The 12,545-nt window shown below is 34.4% G+C and overlaps 2 protein-coding genes across 3 annotated transcripts in view; both read right to left on the bottom strand.

Moving 5' to 3' along the window:
• The window catches only part of chinmo (Chronologically inappropriate morphogenesis), a 65,235-nt gene extending 56,669 nt beyond the window's left edge, over positions 1-8,566 (bottom strand). Inside the window, exon 1 of one of the 2 annotated variants that reach the window (XM_089701181.1) lies at positions 8,407-8,566. The gene's annotated coding sequence lies outside the window, so the exon portion shown is untranslated. Of the gene's footprint in view, positions 1-1,367; positions 1,428-8,406 lie in introns of those variants that run through there. The other variant, XM_089701187.1, reaches the window with a different exon arrangement.
• LOC149490199 (uncharacterized) overlaps positions 1-12,545 on the bottom strand; it is a 245,421-nt gene that overhangs the window by 197,445 nt on the left and 35,431 nt on the right. The gene's annotated exons all lie outside the window — the stretch shown is intronic.

Genomic DNA, 12,545 nt, shown 5'->3' with positions numbered 1-12,545 from the left:
TAATCTATTAAAATTTCTTTAATTGTATATTATAATCCTTGAGTAAGGTATGTAATTCAATTAGTTATTCCATTATTTAGTTCCTGACATTGTAGTTAATTGTCATTATTATAATAATTTCCTATACATAGTTTTATCCAAATAGTGTATGTAAAATGCTCTATTATACTTTATTTGTCGTGGAAACGATTATAGAAATTAAATGAAATAAATAAGCTATTGCTATTTTACATTACACTATTGCGTACTAAGTAGGTTTAGCTATTATCGTCAATATTTTGGAATTGTTTATTAGAAACTAGTGGTCCGCCCCGGCTTCGCCCGTGGTACATGTTTCGCAATAAAAGGTAGCCTATGTCCTTTCTCGGGTATCAAAATATCTCCATAGCAAATTTCATGCAAATTGGTTCAGTAGTTTAGGCGTGATTGAGTAACAAACAGAGTGACTTTCGCATTTATAATATTAGTAAGGATACGGAAGACCTAAGAAGGTTGAACTTCTACAAAAATTTTGCTAATAAAGCAATGTAATGCAAATATAGTCTGCTAATTAGGGATCTCGTCGGATTATCATTTTAAATACAATAGAACTTGAATACCTAATAATTAAATTTTACAGTCATAAAATCGCATCAGTAAGCTGTAGCATGGCTTAGGCTATTTACTGACGAGCGTTTTTACTTGTCAATAGTTTATTGTTATAGCGCAACTGTTGCCTTTCTTTTGTCGTGATTTCATTATCATAATTAATAGGTATTTGACGAATTTTCGCCGATTGATAAAAAACAAAGAACAATGCAATTATTACCGTAGTAATTTAACATTTTCCTTAGACCGATACTTTTATAGATAAAATACTTTTTAAAATATAAAGAATTAGCGTAAAATATTAATCAAACGCATAGTATCTTAATAAATCAAACTATAGTATTAAATTAGGGTAAACGTAACGCAATGCAAGATGCATTAATTGAAAATAAAGAAAGCCGGACAGATTCAATAAAGATAAATGATTTGGCCAATATCAAAAGTAGCAAGCAAAATTATGCTGAGATTTAAACTGTAATGTCATATTTTATTCAATACGAGAACAACAAAGAACCAGGTCAGTATAAATTTAATAAAAAAATAAATATCACAATTGGTGAAACAATTTATTTGACATAAAAAGAAGTACAAAAAAGCTTTAGTATCAGAATGAAGAACCATTAAACCGCGTCCACAAAAACACAGCAACGCATACACGAATTACACAAACATAAAAATACACGGAACCACTGCACATAGACATAAAGCACTCAAGCGTGATCGGCCTCATTTAGTTTTCAATTTAGACAGAAGGCCGCTGTAAAATGTCCGATACTTACGTGAATGTTCAGATCGCCATCGGCGTCTCGATCGAACGGTAGTTTGGCCGGCCGCCAGACGCGGGGCGTAAGGGGCCCTTGATCAACCGCGGACGCGCGGTATCGAGGAAGTAAGTCCCAGCGAACTGTCATCGTTCGCACGGAAATCGGGCGGCGGCGGCGGCGGCGAGCGCGGCGCGCAGGCGCGTGGCGCCCGTTAACAGCCCTGCAAACCCCTGCAGCCCGGGCCCACCCTTTAAATCGAACGTCATATCCCGCTACCCCCTACCCGCTCCTGAAGCCACCCCGCAGACCCTAAAAAATGCATTGCGTAACGCTCCCACTGAATTCAGGCTCGATCAATTATACACCTGCGTCGCTAAGCCGATACTCGTTTAGAATTCGGCTCGATAATGTGTCAACTACTAATGCGAGGCTGTTGAATGCTTACTAGGTCAAGCCCAGATCTACACGGGAATAGCTAGGGACCGTCTGATATTTTTACTTATCTGATGCCACCCGTGTTCGGAATAGTTCGAGGGGACACTCTAATTGATAAGAGACAAGCCATTGTTCCCATTTTTTATCGCTCAACAATTTATTGATGTACCTATCTCGTCTCATCATCGAACAGTTTAGTTTTCCTTTCTTAAGGATTACATCTAAAGCATTAAAATATGTAATAGAGGTAATGGATATGGCATTGAAATGTATAACAAATAATGACTATGACATTTAATAAATCGATACAAAAAGCTGCGTAAATTTACATAATACGACAATATTGAACATAAAATACACTTCGAACAATCAATATGCAAGATAAAACCACAAAACAATTTTGAATTTATGTTTTATGCGAAAATTTCCACGTATAGTCGATTTATAGGAATATTCATAAACTTACGTAAAAATCAATCCTTATTATGCAACTGCGTAATTGAAATGTACACATAATAAATTATTATTATTTGCATTGCAAAATGGCGGAGTGCTTGTAATCGATATTTGTTCAATACGCAATGATTAAATCAAAATACGTCTATGTATAGAATTCCTTAATTCAAGGTTGGCTCCCGATTTAGGTCGGCCTCTTACCTGGGAATTTGGAAAGTTACCACACCCTTACAGAAAAATGTTTATTATATATCACATATAATATTATTTCAGAATAAAACAATCGTTTGCATCTCCTCTACTTAACTCGTACTATGTTTTTATATTTTTTAACACCTAATCCTGAAATCCCATTTACTTGCTGATACGTTTTTTTTTTCATTTAACCGACAGATAAGTTAAACAGAACATATCCAGAAGATATGAAACTAGCTTTTTTACCTTTTAAAATTTAAAACAACTAATTAAGGACTTCACTAATTACTCGCTAAACGCCACTCATTCATTAAATAAATAACTAAAAATAAGATTTATCATATTGATTTTCTTTTAGTATTATACTTGCCAATCGCATATGGTAAAATATTTTTTAAATGCTACAAGTTGTTACGATTTGACACAATAAATAAATATTTTCTACCCTCTTTTTAATATTAGTTAACTACATTTAGAGGTCATATTTTAATTGGAATCAAAATCAGAATAAGGCTTATTTTGTAAGGTGCCGTTTTTCGTTGACACAAACAACATAATAAAGAAGGTCGTTCCATCACAATAAAATTTAAGAACATTGATGTTTGCTATAGCGATGATTTATCACGCAAATTGCTTATTTAGAAGAGATTATTTTATATTTAACTTCCTCCAGCGATTGATGAATACCTGGAAGTATCATTTACGTTTGATATTTTCTCTTTATTTGTTGAAGTCTTATTTTGGCGATAAGCAAGTGGTATGTTGATAACATTTAACTGATATAATTAACTAGCTATGCCCCGCGGTTATACCCGCAGTGCTCCGTTCCTGTAGGTCTTAACGTGATGATATATATCCTAAGCCTTCCTCGATAAGTGGGCTATCTAACACCGAAAGAATTTTTTAAATCGGACCAGTAGTTCCTGAGATTAGCGCGTTCAATCAATCAAACAAACAAACAAATAACAAACAACTTTGTAATATAGATATGCGCCAATTTTTATATCGAGTGCAGATAGCAAGTTAATATTTAATTTATTGGTTGATAATTAAAATCGTATGCACATTCCTAAATGATAAAAATTAATTTCATCACTGATTTGTCTATCTAGTCAGATCTTTATAGTCTTTATAGTTTTCCCGATTGGTACGAACACTGAAAGAATTTTCCAAATCGCATGGCACAAAACAAAAAAAATCGTCTTCAGCTTTATTTATTACTTTTAGCTTTAGCTTAGCTTTCCGCCCGCGGCTTCGCTCGCTTTGTCTAAAACCTAATAAATTATAATATACTAAAACCTCCCCTTGAATCACTCTATCTATTAAAAAAAATCACGTCAAAATCCGTTGCGTAGTTTCAAAGATTTAAGCATACATATTGGACATAGGGCCAAAGAAAGAGACTTTGTTTTATACTATGTAGTAAAGTGTAGATAGGTACTTAGTATTTGTACCACAGTATATTGTCTTAGGTATTCCAAACCGCATGAATGTTTTATTAAACCGCCTATCGATCACAAAAGAGGCACGTTTAGAAACCAGGTCATAATATTGTCTGAAAACTACTGCAGCTGTTGTGCTCCTTTCTGAAATAGAAACTCGATAAATGGGTCAAACGATGCGTTTCTTTTAACTTTATTTATTTGCATTCATAGTTGAGATGTTTTTTGCATGACGTACGAAAGGATTTAAACGGCTTTATAGGTTTTAATAGGTTAGGTCGTTGTGATAGTCGTGTTATTTTGTTAAGCTATGCTTATATTATAAAGCTGAAGAGTTTGTTTGTTTGAACATGCTTATCTCAGGAAACATGGGTCTGAAAAATTATTTTGAAAAATTATTTCAGTGTTATATATATAGGTATGTCCATTTACTGAGGAAGGCAAAAGAACGCATATCATCACGCTAAGACTAATAGGAAGCTTGGTAATTGCGGTAAAACCGCGGACTAGAGCTAGTATAAACGTCATAATATTGAAACATTCCTAATTTTCTACAAATTTAAACAATTCCAAGTTCAATCCAATTATTACGTACAAAAAAAACTGGTAAAAAAAGCTATTTTCCTCACTATAATTTCAGTATACTGTTAGAAATATAATAATTTGCAAATTAAATAATATTTAATTACATTTTTATCTAACTACGTCTCTAGGATAGGAAATAGGAAGACATTCGTATTTTCAAGCAATTGTTATAAACAATAAGATTTATATAAAGATAACTAATTTAATAATGATAATGTCTGTGATAAATTAAAAACGCATTAATATTATAACTATAAGTAAGTTTAAGATAATATTATTTACATTTAAAAATATTTGAGTGATTAATCTCATGTTCAAGTCACTAGAATTCGTTCAAATTTTTGTGGTTTATATAAATAAAATACAGTAAAAATAAAATCTGCTATCTTTACAGATCTAGGAGAGTAACCAGAGTGTCACGACTTCAAATTATTCACCACTTGCCAATGTTTAAAATTGCTTAGTCTATCAAATGTTATAATTAACACAAACATAATTTAAAGATTTATTTACGCTACTAAATTGGTGTGCATGAAGCCTATTCGTAGATTGAGAGAATTAAATGTGCTTTGTCATGATCTTGATTTAAGCAAGATTTCGGGGGGGCGAGGGAGGGGTATTGCAATTTAAGAATACGTAAATAGCTCAATAGCTCATGTGTTATTCTTATGTACCTATAACCTTACATTAATGTTTAAACTTTAATCCAAATCAATCGAGCAATTTCTTCGTGAAAGAGTAACAAATGATCATCCTGTCCGTCACCATCTATACAAACTGCGTTTCAAATATTATAGTAGGATTTGCTATAACTATGTATGTTGATTATTTTTTAGTTGTTACGTAAGTACTTATAGGTTTAAGTCCTTATATTCCTTTGATAGTATATGAAGGTATACTTTTTATATATTGGAAGTATATTGTATACCTTCTTGGGACGCAGGGGATTCTAAAAGAGCCAACCCATATCCATCGTATTATATTGAGACTTTTCACTTTCGAGCCGATTTGGCCTTGAAGCTAGAGCCTCCAAAGTGCTCCAAAGACATCGCTTGGCTCTTATTTTTAATCTATGATATATATTTTATTCGATAAATTTTTGACGTGACAACGTCGATAGCGATAATTCGATAGCGCCGGCTGCACGCACGAAAAAACATGACTCATGCGGCGTTACCTCGCTCTGAGGCGTTCCATGTAAGGCTTGAAGTGCAAGCGAGAGCGCGGAACGAGTGACAAAGAAGCACAATCGGACGTTGTCACGTTCAACTATCGTCAGTAAACCGACTTTACAGACAACCAATTTTTTTAATGTCCGTGTCAACCTGAGGATGATCATCTGCGTTCTTACTTCTTATAGACTATAACTTTTTGGTTTGCGAGAACATGCTTTAAAATTTCAATCAGAAATCGAACCCAGGACTGCTCAGTTCTGTATTCATGTGTTTACTATTATACCATAGTGGCTTTATTTTCAGCTACTGTTAAATCTATTCAGATAAGTTTTTGGTTTATGTACTAGCTTTCCGCCCGCGGCTTCGCCCGTGTTTTAAAGAATATCCTGCATAGTTCCCGTTCCCGTGGGATTTCCGGGATAAAACTTATCCTATGTGTTAATTCAAGTTACCCTCTAAATGTGCTAATTTTCATTGTAATCGATTCAGTAGTATTTGCGTGAAAGATTAACAAACATACACACACATCCATCCTCATAAACTTTCGCATTTATAATATTAGGTATTATTACTGCAACCAATGGCTAACATTTCGACCAACATACAAGAAAACAGAAAACAGAATTCATGGAAATTTTCGCAGTTTTTCTTGCTTCAAGAACAATTTTATTACTGCGCAGTAAATCAGAAGCTACTGACGCAGAATGCATTTTTGGAATATTCAGAGAATAGGTCAAGAAAACACATTTCATTTGCAATTTTCCTTTGTTTCGATTTTACCATTATTTTAACCTTTCGTAATGTTTTATGAAGTTTGTAAGAAATCAGTAAATTGTTAATTGGTTAAGCATCACTACTAGTGTTGCCGCTCGATAGTCCACTATCGATAGTCTATCGATTAACTATCGATAGTTGGGGAAAAGCAATAGTATCGATAGCACTATCGATACTATCGATAGTGTCGATACTATCGATAGTATCGATAGTCCTATAAGCGTAAATACTACGACACATAGCAATACCATCGATAGTATCGATACTATCGAAGCTCAATATCGAACGAACTATCGATACTATCGATAGTGTCGATACTATCGAAGCTCAATATCGAACGAACTATCGATACTATCGATAGTGTCGATACTATCGATAATATCGTCCCATCGATAGTGACCTTTTTCTCGATAGTATTGCTTTATCAATAATATTATAGTGGATGACAGAGAACTAGATGTTTCGTTATAATACTTTTCAAGTTATCTATTGGCGCTTTGTACAATCCATTTTTTTTAGTTCGTTAATTCGTAATCCAATAAGCCCATTGACTGACCCATTATACCAAGAAATCGTGAACAATACTATTGCACAATTTACTACTATCGATAGCTCAAAACTATCGATAGTATCAGTACTATCGATAGTATCGATTGTAGTTGCAATATTCAGTAGCAATAGTATCGATACTATCGACAGTATCGATAGTATAGCAACTATTGGCAATCAATACTATCGATTTTATCGATACTATTGCAGTTCATCAATAGTATTCCATGATTAACGCTATCGATAGTATCGATAGTATCGATAATATCGATACTATCGATAGTGCTATCGATATTCTGACTTATTTTCAAGGTCAACTATCGATAGTCAAACTATCGATAGTTCGGCAACACTAATCACTACATAGTTAAAACAAAGTCGCTTTCTCTGTCCCTATGTCCCTATGTATGCTTAAATCTTTAAAACTACGCAACGGATTCTGATGCGGTTTTTTTAAAAGATAGAGTGATTCAAGAGGAAGGTTTTAGTATATAATTTATTATACTTTAGACAAAGCGGGCGAAGCCGCGGGCGGAAAGCTGGTAAAATATATAAGTATAAATAATTTATATGCAACAAAATTATTCCCCTTTATTTAGAAATATATAGAATAATCATACAGTATGTAGTGTATTTTATTTTATTATTAATTAATTATTCTATGAAAAATAATTAAGTTTAGTGATCAATATTGCATTTTGTATATTAAATATGCTTTAACCTCTAGAAATTGTAATAAAATAATAATAATTTGGAAAATCCAAAAGTGCACGCCTCATAATTTTTTTTAATAATTATTTATTAATTATTATTTTTGTTTATTTAATAACAATTAAACCACATCGAATCAGACCCTGAAAAATGAAAGGGTTCTATTCCTGAGCATACTCAAACGTAAGAGAAAAAAAAAGACTCGATTAGTAGATAAAGTATTTCGGTCGCTATCGTGTTAACAAGAAAATCCTCCGCACATACAGACACACGGACGTCCAAGACAGAACTTTTTTAAACTGTTTTTTAACTAGTTTAAATAACAAAAATGACATCAAAAATATCATGAATGTTAAAAATAGTGTTTTTTCTTAATATGTGTGTGTATGTATTATCTTACAAGTGCAATGTATGATACATAAAGACATTTTAAGTTTGAAAAATCAGATGTTTTGCGCGAAGTGACAGTAGTACCCACCTCAACGCTTCGCTTATGAGGCGTGCAATTGTTTAAAAAAACTAAAAAACACGCTTTTTATAGAAAACCGAACTAAAAAATAGAAAATTTTTATCAAATTAGTGTATTGTCATCGGTCCTCAATAAATCTACAAAGTTTGAACGAAATCTGGCCGTTTAAAGTGGGTCAAAATCGCGCCCAAAGATGTCGGTTACAAACAAACAAACATACAGGTGAAGCTAATATAAAGCGTGTAAAAAGTGACAATACATACCTTAAAATTTTTCACTGATCGAAGTTGATACTAAAACCTAAGATTACTAAATAATTACAAAACTTCACGTTAGTATTTTCGAATGAACATACTAAACTTTTGACGGGTTTAAAACGCGATTTATTCATTATATTATATTTTAACTCAACGAGCACTAAACAGTGAGAGTAGCCGCGAGTAAACTGAATTGCAGATACATCTCAGTGACGGTATATCAAAAAAATATATTTGTAACTACTAACTACCTCCTATTATTTTTATTTTTGAGGAAGACATCATTAAGCATCTAAGATCAGCATAGATAAGGTTCTGAATTACGCCACTTATCGTAAAATATACAAATAAGTTTCTGTAATACATATTTATTTTTAAAACTAAACCGCATTGAAAAAAATAGAACTGGAAACAATTTTTATGAGAGCAACCGGAAGGCAGTAGTCGAAAGTTTTGAGGTAGCAAAAATAAAAGAATACAGCCAAATTAAGAAATTCCTCCTTTTTTGGAAGTCGGTTGATAATATCCGTACATAATGCGTTTATATATTAAGAATTTTATTAGTATTTTAATTTTTGATTGGGATATCCTTACAATTACCGAATATAATAATTATGGTAAGTAATATTTTTATTTAGGTCAGTATAGGTATTAAAACAGACTGCAAGTGAAACCGCGTGTTTGCAATAGTATTAACATAAAGTACTCGCTATGCAAATGACCGAATTCGTCTATTTGTCTTTTACGCTAGCTCTTCACTCTCGTCGAGGTTAGGCGAGGGAGCGCGAGCACAAGAGTGTAGTCGGAGCCCTCGCGTCACATCGCCGTGCCTCGTCTCGCCTCGTCTGGTCTCCGTCTGGAGTCGGTTTTTGGGCGCGAGTCAAAGGACGCGAGGCGCGAGAGCAGACGAGGCGAGGTGCGGCGTCCACATTCTCGCGTTCAGTCAATCAGTATATAGATGTTATATCATGCATAGATTTTATCCACCATCGCCTTCTTCTCCAACGCTTTTTAACTTTTTAAGTGTGATATACTTTAACAAAATTCATATACGCAAAGACGCATAGAGTTGCGGCACGTGTCACTTCGAGCACGTCCATTATGCTCGCGACACAGAGAGAAATGAACGAAGGCGAGAGTGAAGATGGATACAACCTCGTGTTGTCTCGCCTTGCTTAACCTCGCTAAACCTCGCCTCGCCTAACCTCGACGAGAGTGAAGAGCTAGCATTAAATGCGTTGGCGGCCTACACGGCCATGTAATTGAATATTAATTAAGGAAAATTTTGGATTTAATCCCATATAAAAATAAATTAATATCTATTATACCTACTTATCACAAGTTTACAAATTATTCAAAAAAAAATTAATATATTATGTGTAACAAGAACTAGCCTTGCCGCGCGGTTTTACCCACGAACGAAACCACGGACAAAGGTATGTCTTATTTTATCTTAAAAATGCTTTCCTTGTAGGTACTTGAGGAACAGCCCTGTCAAGTATCAAGGTGGCTTTTGCGAGAAAGAGTTACACATACAAACATCCATCCATCCATCCACTCTATAAAACCATGACGTTTCTAATAATCATTAGTACCTAGCAACCAGGATATTTTAATATTTTCCATGATATAGATTGTAATCTAAGGATATAGATAACCAATATGTAAAGAACATAATGTACACAGTACATCGTATATTCATATTTGAATAAAATACTACAATTTTCACAAACTGCGATATCTATTTAGTATTTACATTACATTACATTCAAAACGTCCAACAAACAAAAAATAAAACGCATTTAATCTACTAACTACCAATATCGTTACTGTAAATATACATAAAGATTGAAGGTTGTAATCGGCCTACGAAATGTATCAGCTATGCGTGCAGTACAAAACATTTGGCGGAGCGGGGGCGGGGCGCGGGCGCCGGGGGCCGGTGCGCAAATACATGCCTGCATACAATGACTGCCAAAGATCGCATCCAGGGACCTCGCGATCGCGGCACGTGTAAGCGCAGGCACGAATCCTAACCTCCACTTTATCCAATGCACTTCCAATTTACAAACACCTCTCACACCTAAAAAACAACCTTTTCCAAAACTTTTTGCATCTTATTTAATAGCTATTGTATTCAACAATACGTCACGCCCAACATTCAATTAATCAACCGTGCTAAAATGTACTATTTCACCAATTTCCCGCAACATTGAAAACGTAATAGGAAATATTCTGATTCGTCCCTGTAATCGCATTGTACGATAACGTCATTCACGCACACACGCACACGATAGCCGAAATTCGTGGATGTATTTTTCTAGTCGTTGCCTATGTGTGCGTTCGCAGCGCTGGTATCGTAGCGACGGACTTATTGGATTGCGAGTAGTGCGAGGGAGATATAAATAGCATTATACAACGCATTATTTTTATAATTAACAAGCAAAAATTGGGCGTGCGACCCTGGAAGCGGACAGTGACCTTAGCGCACGAATTTGCAGATCAAATGTGGGCGACCTCGGCTAGCTAGTTGCACGAGTCTACTCACACATGCATGTAGGAAAATTCTCGGCTTCCGCGATATACCTACCACATCTAAAACTTGCAGCTCTTGAAAAACAAATGTGCGAAGAATTATATTATGACATCATGGCCTCGACCTTCGGTGTGTTCGTTGCTAGTATGTTTACTTCATACTTCATTTTGTGTAGATTTACAGCCTGTTTTCAGTAAAATAAAGAATTATATTGAAAAATTAGTATCCGGCAACAGTGTGATACGTTATTTTATTCGGCCCACACGATTTTAAACAAGTACGAAAATAATATTTTCTTACTTATCTTAATATATATGTCGTGGCCATATCGTAGATTTGCTCATTTCATGATATGATCGATCATTTCACGAAATGGTCGCATTTCATGAAATGGCCAACATAGTTTGATCAGATCGTTAAATCGTCAACGTTTCACGATTTGGCCATCCACATTTGGCCAGATCGTATAAAATATAAAGAGTCCATAAAATATTAAAAAAAATCAGAATATTCTAAAAACTTGTTTAATGTCATTTAAGTTAGTGCCGCGGCAGCGGTCGGCGAATGCTAGAAGTGAATCGTTTTTGCAATAAAAAACAGTTAGGTTAGGTTAGGTTAGACTTTGATAAACAACGCACGAGCCGAGCGAGCAAAGCGAGCGTGCCGCGGCAGCGGCCGGCGAGTGCCAGAAGCGGATCGCTTTTTAAAAAACAAACAATTATAATACTATAGTAGGATATATAAATATATATCCTAAAAGAAAAAATGCGTCTTAAATTATTTTATTTAAGACGCATTTTTTTCTTCAATACATAATATGTATAAGATATCCACATTTTCCATAGTACTCGAACCGTCGTAAATTCTTTGCTATGACTTTTTTCATATTGTTATTAAACGAATTATGAAGTTTTTAACTGCGAATAATTAAATTTTCGCCAGCGGCCGCCATCTTATCACATAAACACAGAGCTTGCAGCTGCAGCGCCTCTACCAATGATTAATGTAACTATTTTAGGATATGATCAAATAATTTTGATCATTTCATGAAAAAACCGCGTGTTTAGTTGGCTATATCGTGAAACGATTTCTTATCATTGATCTGCTCAAGCCACATCATGATGTGGCCAAACTAAATTGGCCATTTCACGAAATGCGACCATTTCGTGAAATGGCCAGTCATATCATGAAATGAGCAAATTTACGATATGGCCACGACATATTATATAAATCTCGTGTCACAATGTTTGTTCTCAATGGACTCCTAAACCACTTAACCGATTATAATAAAATTCGCACACCATGTGCAGTTCGATCCAACTTGAGAGATAGGATAGTTTAAACTTTAAACATGTAGGTACCACGGGCGAAGCCGGGGCAGACCGCTAGTTTATATTTATAGCAACACGTGTAATATTATTTTATAACAAGGAAATCGGATCGCATGTTTCAAATGTACGAAACATTATATTATGTGTTATATTATAAAATATAAATACATATTATCCATTTCGATGAATTAAACCGACAAAAAGATTAAACTGGATTATTTTGTGATGCAATTACAAATACAGGTCCATAAAACAAGAAGTAGATGCTGAAAATTATA

The sequence above is a fragment of the Colias philodice genome, chromosome 2 (assembly GCF_061535455.1).
Source record: "Colias philodice isolate Cphi_HAF_F1 chromosome 2, ilColPhil1 Martin Lab GWU primary, whole genome shotgun sequence".
In the NCBI taxonomy this organism is placed as follows: Eukaryota; Metazoa; Arthropoda; class Insecta; order Lepidoptera; family Pieridae; genus Colias; species Colias philodice.
This window is presented reverse-complemented; position numbering and strand designations above follow the sequence as displayed.